Raw genomic sequence first — 11,871 nt, 5'->3', positions numbered from 1 at the left:
TTCCAATGAGCCTAACATATACATTAGCAATCAGCAAAGTCATTAGGCTGTGAGTGGATTCCAGCTGGCTAGACTGTCTTTCAGAGGTGAACCGCAGCTGCACAGATTTTTTGTGCATGGAGCTTGTTTCTAATACGGAAGTTGTTACCGACTATACTGTGCAAATTTGCGTTGAAATCTGTGGCGCATGATCTGCAGGTGGCGAAAAATGAATGCAACTTAAATATAAAAAGCCTATTTTTTCATACTGTTGGTCTCAAGTTTTCTACCGACGTAACAAGTCCAGCTACCTAAATCTCTCACCATTGTCGTGCCTTGGAGAACGGAGTATATCACAGTTGTTATATTCTGAGACCACGAATGGATAGTAGATGGATACAAGCTTGCCTGTGAAGAGAAAAGAAACAAGATTAAGATTGAGGATTGATGGCGTAAGCGTCATCCTTGTGTCAAAACACTATTCACAGTACTCGACTCAAAAGTAACTTTCATTCGTCGTATCAAGTATCTGAAAGATAAATGCCTGAAACCAATGAATATCCTGAAAATACTGTCACACACAACATGGGGAACCGACAGGAAATGCCCCATGAAACTCTTCAGGAGCCTTGTACGATCACGGTTAGACTACGGTGACGTAGTGTATCACTCTGCTACGCCAAGTGCTCTCAAGATGCTGGACCCTGTGCATCATTTTGGTATCCACCACGCCACCGGTGTGTTTAGGATGAGCCTGACTGAAAGCCTTTATGTCGAGTCTAATGAATGGTCCCTTGATCTGCAGCGGTCATATTCTACTTTTAGTTATTTTCTGAAAGTACATGCTAATAAAAATCATCCTTGTTATCCTACGATAAACGATGACCTGTGCAACGCTCTTTCATTATAAACCTACAGCCAGACAGCCCTTCTCGACCCGTGTGAGATAGCTGAACGAGGATATGGATGTTCCTATTCATGAAAATCGTCTAATGGCTTCTGCCAAGCCGTTTCCGCCGTGGTTGTGACGCATCATTCACTGTGACACGTCATTTGGGGAGGTAACGAAGCACGCTCCAGAGCCCCACATTCATGTGCATTTTCTAGAATTATAATATAAATATTTGTGTCCGGAATATTACACACATGTGTCTAAATCGCATGCTGGCGTGTCGTATGCAGCCGTCGAACCATCCTTTTCGGAGTCTGATGTTCTGCACTCTCAAACAAGCATCTTTACAGCAGAGGCGTATGCACTATGCTCGGCTGCGAAACGCATCTAACAGTTAAAACTACAGAAAGCGGTAATATACACAGGATCATTAAGCGTTGTGAAAACATTGATGTCATGCTTCAAACACAGAAATCCAGTAACTGCAGATGTTTTCTCTCTCCTCTGTACTATTTATGCCTCTGGCCAACATGTAACTGTATGCTTGGTGCTTGGACACAGAGGTATTGAAGGTAACGTCCTGGCAGACCGAACTGCTACCTCCTTAGACACGAAAGCTTGCAAGATGTCCGTAGCCGTTCCGGTATCAGACCTAAAGCCATACTTTCGAAAAAAAAAACTGACAACCTACTGGCATCATAAGTGGGACATTGAAATCCTCAATAAACTTCACGTAGCTAAGCCATATTCAGGATACTGGCCATAACTGACCTAGTCCAGACGAAGTGATGTCCTATTCTGTCGTATCAGATTAAGGCACACTTATGGTACACACAGTTTTTTGTTGCCTGGCAGTGAACGTCCAATGTGTAGTAGATGTGGGGAGACAGTGTTCAGCATGTCTTCCTAGAATGCCGTCAAATACAAGTCCAGAGGAAAACACACTTCCCCTTAGCATATAGTCAGTGTATACCACTTCACCTGACACTATTTCTAGGCAGAGAACCGCTATTTGACATTAAATCTAACTTAGCCTTTTTAAACGACGTTGATATACACCTCGTTTTCTGTCCAAGAAATTCGTAACACGGCATCTTGCGAGAGACCCCGGTTGCTATGTCAACCTTTGTTATAGCACATGCCTCCGGGTCCTTGTACTCAAGGGACCCGCTGAGGCTGTTGTACTACTCGTCATCAACAATCACCTGTCCATTTTTATTCATATAACGTTACTACACCGTTGATGTACATCCTACACTTATAGCATACCCTACTTTAGTCATTCTCATATTTCTATTCCTTATGTATCTTAAGCAATTTATAGCTCTTATTTGTAGACCTCTCCACAGCCACGTCAGATCATCCATTAGTCCATTCAGTACTCATCACCACTGCCTTGTCGCTCTTTGGCCACACTTCGCCCTTGCGCCAAATAAACACTACATATTGTGGTGTCTGGATCAGACCAGACGCGTGACACTGGAACACGCAAGCGCAGTATGTACTCTCTTTATTCGTCACAGTAAAGCCACTTATATAGGAAATGATATTGAATGATAATGACGATATGTACACTGAAAGAAACGAAACTGAAATAATAAAGAAGGATACAACATCGCCTCGCGCTTGAAAATAGAACATAGTAATTTGTAACAACAAAATAACTCTAACTAAACACTTATTGCTCAGGTAAAGAAAACCCAAATCTTTCGACAGGTCGGCGTACCCTAGTGCTGCGACACAAAGGCTGCTCCACCGAATCCTCTAAAGGAGCGACCGATTCTTCATTAACTTGAGCCCTTATTTCCGGCGATCGCAACATTTCACCTTGTTCAGCGTCTGCGCGGCTTTCAGCCCCAGCGGTACCCGAGTAATCATGACGAGGCAATTCCCATGCCCATTGTCTGTTGTCTGCGATTGGTTGCACGGAACCGGAACAAGTTTAGACGCGTTCCAGTAACGACCGTCGCACATCAAAAACCTACTTCGGCTTTTCTGCCGACAATCTTGAAATGTCCCATGTAGTTTACCGACGATTTGCCACCGCCTGCTGGCTTGCGTACACGAACGATGTCCCCGACACAAAAGGCTGGTCTTTTCGCACCTCGCCTCTTGTCCGTATACTGTTTTGCATACGTCTGCTTTGCCTTAACCCTAGCAGGAACATTATTTGCACCGGCTATTGAGCCTTGTCCTTGGCTGGCGCCCGTGAAGCAACTTGGCTGGCGACACACCCGTTGTCGCATGCGGCGTCGACCTTTATATGACGATATAGCCAACCACAGCAGCCTGGAGGGGCCGTTCCAATCGGGCAACCTGCATGAAATCTTTCAGCACGCGATTAAAGCGTTCAATCGCGCCGTTTCCTTGTGGATAGTACAGAGAAGGACAACGATGCGCAATACCCCTCTTTCTCAAGAGTGTTTCAAACATTTGTGACTTGAACTGAGGCCCATTATCTGTGACAACTTCCGCCGGATAGCCTTCTAGGCTGAACTCAGTCTGCAACAATCGACCACACTCTGTGACGTTACTGTGGATGAAAAAGCAACCTCAGGCCACTTGGAATGATAATCGATCAGCGATATCATATACCTACAGTATGACGGGACCCAGTCAATCGGTCCCACTATATCCATTGCTAACTTCTGCCATGGTAGCGCTGTAAACGTCACCGGATGCAGCGCAGCAAACGACAGTTTAGCGGACTTGTCCGCGGCCTGGCAGATATGACAAAAATGGATTGTTTCTTCTACCTGTTTATTCAAACCCGGCCACCAGTAAAGATCACGTTATCTCTGCTTCGTCCTCACAATTCCTGGGTGACCTTCGTGCGCAAAACCAACAAGGAGCGAGGTTAATTCACTCGGAACACCTACCTGCTCGCGGCGCATCAAAAGGCCATCAACGAACGAAAGCTCTTCTCGCACGTTAAAGTGAGGCATTATTTCTGCTGGCAAAGCTTTTCTAGGCGTCCAACCATGTACCACGTGTACAAAAACCTGTTGCAGTGTGCTCTCTGCAGCAATGGCCAGCTGCAGCCGGTTCTTTGTTATGCACTCTGATATAATGGACACCATTTCTTCCTGCATCGTCTGCTGCAATTCACAGTTAAGAGGTAGGCGTGAAAGCGCATCGGCCACGACGTTCTGTGATCCCTTTTGCTACTCTATGTCGAAGTTATAATACAAAAGTCGAACTGGCCATCTGGATATACGAAAAGGTCGGCGTCCTGTACCGGCAGCTGAAAGTAACGTCACCAGTGCCTGATGGTCCGTAGGCAACAAAAATTTTCTACCCCACAAGTAGACGTGCAAGCGCTCGCACGCGAAGAGACAAGCAAGGGCCTCGCGTTCCCCAGCGGAGTACTTCTGCTCAGCAGGAGTCAGGGCACGCGATGCGAAGGCCACCGTGCGTACGCTGTCACCATAGCGTTGCTGAAGAACGGCTCCCCGACCCTTATCAGAAGCATCTGTCGTAACAATTACATCAAGGTCTGCGTTGAACATTTGTATGACTGGGCTTGACGACAAAGCTGTCTAAACAAGCCGGAAGCTACGGGCAGCCTCATCATCCCACGTGAACTGTTGACCAGACCACAGGAGCCTTCTAAGCGGCTCGACCAAATCAGCAAATCGCGGCACAAACCGAGCATAGTAACCAGCGAGGCCCAAAAATGACCTCAAAGTGGCAACATCGTGAGGAGCAGGCACTTTGACAATAGCATCAACCTTAGACTGCAATGGTGTGAGCCCTTTTGAGCTCACCGTATGCCCTAAAAATGATAGTTCTGAAACAGCAAATGTGTATTTCTGGTTGAGCTTCAAACCTGAATCACTGATGCCTTTTAGCACTTGGTGTACATTCTTGTGGTGCTCCTCACGTGTCTTGCTCCACACAATTACATCATTAATGTAATAAAGTACACCTTTACAATCCTTCAAAATATCCTGCATCATTCTCTGAAAGCCTGAAGGGGCAGATTCAACGCCAAAACACACTCTCTTAAACGAAACAACCCTTCGTGTGTGATAAAGGTGGTTAGTCCCCGACTTTCCGGAGTCAGTTCTAGCTGGAGGTATGACGACGCTAAGTCGAGCTTAGAGAAGCACGTTTCTCCGGCTAGTTCATGAAGTAGTTCCTGTGTATGCGGGAGAGGAAAATCATCGGCAATTACTGCCTTGTTCACTTCACGTAGGTCCACACACAACCTAATTGAACTGTCCTTCCTCACGACGACGATCGGTGAAATCCACTCCGATGCGTCGACGGGTTCAATTATATCCTCGGCCAGCAGACGTCGTAGTGACGGCGTTGACGGCGTTGGCCTTCTCGGGCTTTCGAATGGCATATTTCTTTTCCTTCGATTTGCACATGCTTGAAAAGTGACCAATTTTTCCATAAGAGTGGCAACGCTTGTTCCTCGCCGGACATGCAGTCGAGTTAGCCATATGCGATGACTAGCCGCACCTGTAGCAGCTTCCTTGCTCAGAGTCTGACCTTTTTCGCACATATTTAATCTTGTCCACAGAGCTATGCGCGAGTTCCCCGAGTTGTTGTTACGTTAGCTCAATTTGCTTCCCGATGTCAACAGCATGTTGCAGCGTAAGCGAAGACCCTTCATAAAGCATGCGTTCACGCGTTGTTCGTGACGAAGTGCCGTCAAGTAATTGGCCTCGAATCATGCTATCGGTAGCACTGGCAAAGTTGCAAGTAGACGCAAGGTCCCGAAGACTTTGTAAATGCTTGAAGGGTCTCACCAGGCAGTTGTATTTGGTGAAACCGGCGCCACTCCACCAAATAATTCGTAGCGCTCGCGAAATGCGTGTCCAGTGCTGCAAGCGCGTCCTTTAACTGGTCCACCGTGTCCTCGGCCTTGGCATCCGCGGTCACATCTGCTCCTTGTGCAAGGATGCTGTGGAATATTTGCTGGCCTTCAACCCCGAGCGAGTTTAGCAGAATTGCCCTCCAACGCTTGGGCTGCAGTTCATCGTCGCCAATGGCCTCCAGGAAATTCAGGAATACGCGTTTCCACTGCTGCCAAGGCACAGCCGGGTCACCAGGTGCAGGCAAGAAAAGGGGTGGTGCTGGAAAACACCCCAGAGGCAAGGCTCCGATACTGACCCTCGTCGCCAAATATGTGGTGTCTGGCTCAGACCAGACGCATGACACCGGACCACGCAAGCACAGTATGTACTCTCTTTATTTGTCACAGTAAAGCCACTTATATTGGAATTCATATTGAATGACGATGACGATATGTACACTGAAAGAAACGAAACTGAAGCAATAAAGAAGGATACAACACATATCATCATCACCATCATCTTCATCATCATCAATTCCTTGATTCCTTCTTCAAATCTGTCATATAAGTAGCTGTACTGAAGTACATATTATATACGTGTATCGCTATAAACGCTGGGCTATTACTGCTTACAATTTAAGAATAAAGACATCTTTGTAGATTATCTTCAAAGCTCATGCTGCACGATGAGAAAATTTGAATAATGCTATGTGCTAATCTATTGTGATGTGCAAGAGTTACCTTGTAGCTCTCGTGCTGACTGGACATGCATTCCGTACTGGACCAGAAAGTAGCTAATTAGACTATTGGTCCGACTATCTTTGTATTATCCTTGCTATAGGTACCAATAAAGCTGTCTTGCGTAGCATCGAATCGAAAACAGACGACACGACCGTAGCACTAACAAAACTATCAGTTTAAAAGAACGTTGCGTGCAAGTCAATTGCTGATTATTGTGCATGGGCGTGCCGTTAAGGAAAAACAAATTTAGAAATTTGCCGGCAGGTTTCGCCAGATTTACACACACACACACACACACACACACACACACACACACACACACACACACACACACACACACACACACACACACACACACACACACACACACACACACACACACACACACACACACACACACGGACATACATTAATATATTTCCAGCACAATGTAATGGAGTTCTATATTCGTTATATCCTGACGTAACGATTTAAGGATAACATTTTCAGCACTGCTGTACGCATTCTTATTTTTTACAGTGAAATCCGTAGTGCGAATCGATGAGGTGGAGAATGTCGTTTTCGAATTAGCATGAAAGTTCACTGAAGGGAAAGCTCAAGCTCACCTATAGTGATTATAATGTATGTTAACGATCACAAAGGACAGAAATGGGCCATTTTGAAGTTTTAGTATTTAGCAGGCTCACAAAATTACTGCGTTTCGGGTCAACAGTTCCTTATTTCCGAACCCCCAGGCAAATCTGGAAAGAATAACATTGTAGACCAAACCTAATTTCAAGGGAAACATGCTGGGGAACTTGCGTTCGGAAAATGCTATGGAGGCGCAGAAATATTTACGTAAGTGAGAAATGGGCTTCTTGGAATCTTGCTGGAAGAAAAAGGATCTTGCGTTTGTTTTTGTGAAGTGTAAAGGAGAAGGAGAAATTTTATTTAGAAGTAAAGTCTACTTTGGGAGAAACATACTGGAGGGATTTAATGATTTGTGCCCAATGGGGGTGCTGTATGAAACACCAGCGCACTTGGTCGCATGCTGCGGGAGGGTGACGTAGAAAATGACACGTCTTACGATTCCGTCTTCTGGAAACCGCTTGACCACTTTTGGTCTTGAATTTCAAAAGTGGAGCATGGACCATAAAAATGTACCGAAAGATAATTTTGCGGATGTTTAACAACACGAACAACTTTTCTGGAGACAACCGCGCAAATACAAACATCCACCATCGCTCTCCAGTTTGGCCAGCAGAAATTTCGTTAGCTCGAATTCCATGGTTCGAACAATCTGTGACAGTCGCCACTGAAGCGGTCTGTATATAATCTCCTAGGAGAGATGGCATACTCAATACCTTAGGAGAGAATTTCTTCTGTTCTCGTGCAGCAAATCACGAAATATTCATCATTGTGTCATTACCTTTGTAGGGAGAGACCGTCATTGCATTCGGCACCTCATATCCTGGGGTTGCTTCAGGGTATAAGTACACAGGCTTCTTTATGCTGAAAAGAAAAGTGCGTTTGACCGTGTGTTTCAACGAAATAAGTGTTTCGCAGGAAAACAATTCTTCATAGCACTACCCACTTCAGTAACCGATTATACGAGAAGGTCGGCTGCTCCTGACACAGTGCACTTTGGGATAAGGCGCGCTGCTTTACGAAACGGGAGCGGGACTTCTCCTTGAGAGGAAGCACATCTCCACGAGCTTGTGGATCACACGGGCTCTTGAAAAGATCTCGTGGTTATCCTTACAAAGCAAAGACAGATACTCAGTGATATAGAAAGAACTCGAAACACCCAGAACATGCTAAGCGGCGTTCCAGCAATCGGTAGAACCATGCAGCTTTATTGAATTAATGTAATGCAAACTTTCGTTGCATGCAACTTCGATGTTTGCATGGTGTAGTAGAAGTCGTTGAAGGGCCTTTAAATTGGACCTACATTGTGTTTGCGCATTTGATTTACAAACCGGAGAATCGACCAAAAGGCAAGTGCAAGCGCAATACAATATGCGGTGGAGCTGAAGAAGTGCGTGGAGCAGTCCACGGGTGGAAACGCCGTAGGCGAAGAGCGGGCTAAAGCACTCACCGAAAGAAACAATTGAAATACACGCTCAACTTCGGGCGGTTACACGAACCAGAGAAAAGTTGAGTAGTCTTGCCAAGATGAGACTTCCTTGTTGTGCTCAGGTAAACGTTAACCGGTTGTGCTTATGAGGAAGCCTTAGCTCGTGTGCTGCTATATAAATAAATGCAAAAGGAGAACTCGTTTTTCTCGATAACCGTAGCAGAAAATGTGGCGAGGTTTAATGCGTTTAAAAGAAAAAGATTAAAATCTAGTGGCTGTAAATTCCGGAATGTTTATTTAGGTTGTAAATTTTTCGTTAAAAATTGGCAAAAATCGAAAATTTTCAGAAGACGGTACTATGAAGTTTACAACTCTGTAACACTGGAGCCGCATTACGTTTCATCTAGGAAAGACCACGCTAACAAAATTAGAGCTTACCAGTGCCGTACCAACGTGCTTAAATATAAACTTTTTCCTAAAACAATTAACGATTTGAATGAGCTCCTTAATGAGGTTATGGCAGCGTCGAGTATCGGAAATTTTATTGAGAGCCATATTCTTTGAATCTTATTGCATTGTTATTGCACTCTTTGTTAGTTTGCCTTCCGCTATTGCGAATTTCAGTGCTTAACCAATGTTACATTTACTGTATTTAATGTATTCTTCTGATATTGAACATTTTGCATTCTGCCCGCTGTATTTTAACCCCCTACAATAATGCCGTACAGGCTATGTAGGTATACCGAATAAATAAATAAATAAATAAATAAATAAATAAATAAATAAATAAATAAATAAATAATTTAGGCAAATTTATGTACTAACCAACACTTTCATAATGGCTGGCAACATATCGTGTCGGTGGTTCGAGTGCCCACATGTACGGGGCGGTTACCGATAAGTTTGTGTATTCACCGAAATTCACCTATTCACCTAGATGGCGCTGCCAATTTGCTGAGGCACGAAACGAAGGACGAACTGAACGAAGAATAAAGTGTCCCCTGAGACCTACACAATTATTGATATGCATTAAAAAAGGAAGTTAAGAGGTATAATGGTTGCGCTGCGCCTGAAATGAACATGGCACGAACCCTAGGTTAAAATATGACAGACGGTGTGGAGGGAATATCGCTCGTGAACGCTAGTCAAGGGGACGTCAGATTATTTTGGCAGCGAAGCCCAGGTACTGGTAGCATGTCGACGGGACATTTGTATTCCTCTTATTCACCTGATAATCAACCCATTAGAAGAAAGTGGGCGTAAAAAGCAACTTGCGGCGTTTTACAGCGAAGTATATGCGAAATTATACAATAGGGCCTAATGATGGACCCTCTATATTGCGGCAGTGTGCTACGGTGCGCATTGATGCTTGTTAATTGTATCGAAGCGTCAAGAATCATTTCAATGCAGGCCGAGATCTAATCGTTTGTAGTTTGATGTTCGTCCAATTTCAGACGCGCAAAAGTTGCCTTTAGCTCGTTCTGTTGTGCTTCTTACGCGGACTAAGTGGAAAATGCTGCAAATGTTGCAGTGCTCATGTTGAATGCGAAATAGAAGCCCACCTGCGTTTTAGTTGACTGTGGAATATTCATTCATTCAAGACTCATTGCAAAGTCCGATTAGTGTTTGCTTGGCTATGTACGTACGCGTCCTTGGAAAGAAGTAATGAAACTGACAAGCATTATATCCTTTTATTGAAGTGACGTATTGAATGGATCGTGGGTTAACGTTTATTTTCGCTAAAAGGCTCTGCATAAACATTACCTGAGGAGGCTTGTACCTTGGCCACATAGAATAAAAATGTAGCGCCGGTTTTGCGACAAACATCGGGTAACTTGTCCCGGGAACATCTTCCTCCATTATACGAAAGCATGCCTTTGCCATGTGCTTACTCGCCCGCTCTACCTCGTCGTCTGGCGTCCCTTTAGTGCGCCACCAACTGGTTTATCCTCGTATGTATAGCATGTTTTGCACTGGTCTTGCGGCGACAATAGCGTGTCGAGGTAAGGAAGCCGGCTCCTCCATAATCTTTAGCGTGCACGGCTCGGAAGGAACAGCGTAAACGCGATGTAGGGAAACGAAGGGTTATCTTTGGTTGCCAGTAACTCCGCTCCGGCGCAGCACACTCAAAGACTACTCGCTGAAAAGCAATTAAATAGTTGAATTTAGAACACATGTTCTAACTATCCCATAGAGTGTTCCTGTGCTGGGTCGATAAACTAACAGCATAAGCTAAGGTGAAACAGACGACTTACATTTTCGCCGTCGCGTTGTCCCAGTAATACGTCTCGGCAAGGCAGTATTTTTCTTCGTGATTGCACGCGTAGTTTCTCCCATGGAAGCACTGGCCGTCCCCTCCGAGAAGGAGGTCATGTTCAAACGATCTTTGGTACAGCACGAAGACGGAGGTCTGAAGAAACGTCTGCGGCGAAAGCGTGAGAAGAATGGTGGTTTTGATGTAGCATCATTTATGCATAACTAAGGCACACAGCGTTTATGCTTACAATATGAGCGGTGAAACTGCAGCATCCAAGCTAATAACCCAGATACGGGTACTTGAGCAGGCGGCGCTCATAGCGTTTATGCCGGGCATTCTCGCGAAATCTTTAACACGTACTTAAATAAGTGCGGACCAGTTCAACGAGCGTAAATTCTTCGCGCCACATCCGTCGTCCGTCAGGCCACTAGCAGCCTTGCGATGAGCGCTAGTTAACACTTGTGCGCTAGACGCGGTTCCGAACTATGCTTGTCAGAACTCGGCTAGTCCGCATTTGAGCCTCTTTCTTGCTCGTACTGTAGCTGCGATTGTCCTCCAGCGCGCCTCCTGACAGCAATCCTCAAACTGGCCCTCTCTCTGTGATGATGCTGGTGACCTACGACGAGTTCTTGAAGTAACGCGTGCTGGCGGGGCCTTTGATTGCTGGTGGAGATGGACGAGGTGTTGGGGCCGAGCTGAAAGTAAGCACAATGTCTTTCGGATGCCCGCATGCCCCGATGCCCTCCCTGGTGAGTACAGCTGAGTACCATTGGCAATATGCCACTCTCGTCTATATGCCCATGAAAAGGGTCCGACGCTATCCCCCCGCCGCGTGACAAGCAGCCCACGCCGTTATCTTCGATGCGAATGAACTGTTCTGGAGTTTGCTAACTGTGCTGTCACCAGACGGTTGATACCCTGCGGCGAAGCGCCGGAGTCTGGCTGCGCCTACTTGGTGTCATCGAACTGACGGCAGACAAGACTCGCGCGGGAAAAACTGGTGAATGGTCCTACTTGTGTCGCCTTTTTTCTTTTGGGACCAGCCTAACGATGACTTGCCTTGTTTTGGGTGGGTACGAAGACACTATTCGTGAAACGTGCGACTACACTGCTTCTGGCTGGTGAACACTTCGCAGAGC

At 45.6% G+C, this 11,871-nt stretch overlaps 1 long non-coding RNA gene across 1 annotated transcript; it reads right to left on the bottom strand.

Annotated features, from left to right (window-relative positions):
• Nucleotides 1–302: 302 nt before the first annotated feature.
• Nucleotides 303–10,815, bottom strand: LOC142571125 (uncharacterized). Its single transcript, XR_012825769.1, has 3 exons — nucleotides 10,731–10,815; nucleotides 7,828–7,910; nucleotides 303–387 (listed from the first exon to the last, which is right to left on the bottom strand). It is a non-coding gene; the product is annotated as an uncharacterized LOC142571125 (long non-coding RNA).
• Between the last annotated feature and the right edge of the window lie 1,056 nt (nucleotides 10,816–11,871).

This window comes from Dermacentor variabilis, chromosome 2, assembly GCF_050947875.1.
Source record: "Dermacentor variabilis isolate Ectoservices chromosome 2, ASM5094787v1, whole genome shotgun sequence".
NCBI lineage: Eukaryota > Metazoa > Arthropoda > Arachnida > Ixodida > Ixodidae > Dermacentor > Dermacentor variabilis.
The sequence above is the reverse complement of the archived record's forward strand: the minus strand, read 5'-3'. Positions and strand labels throughout refer to the sequence as shown.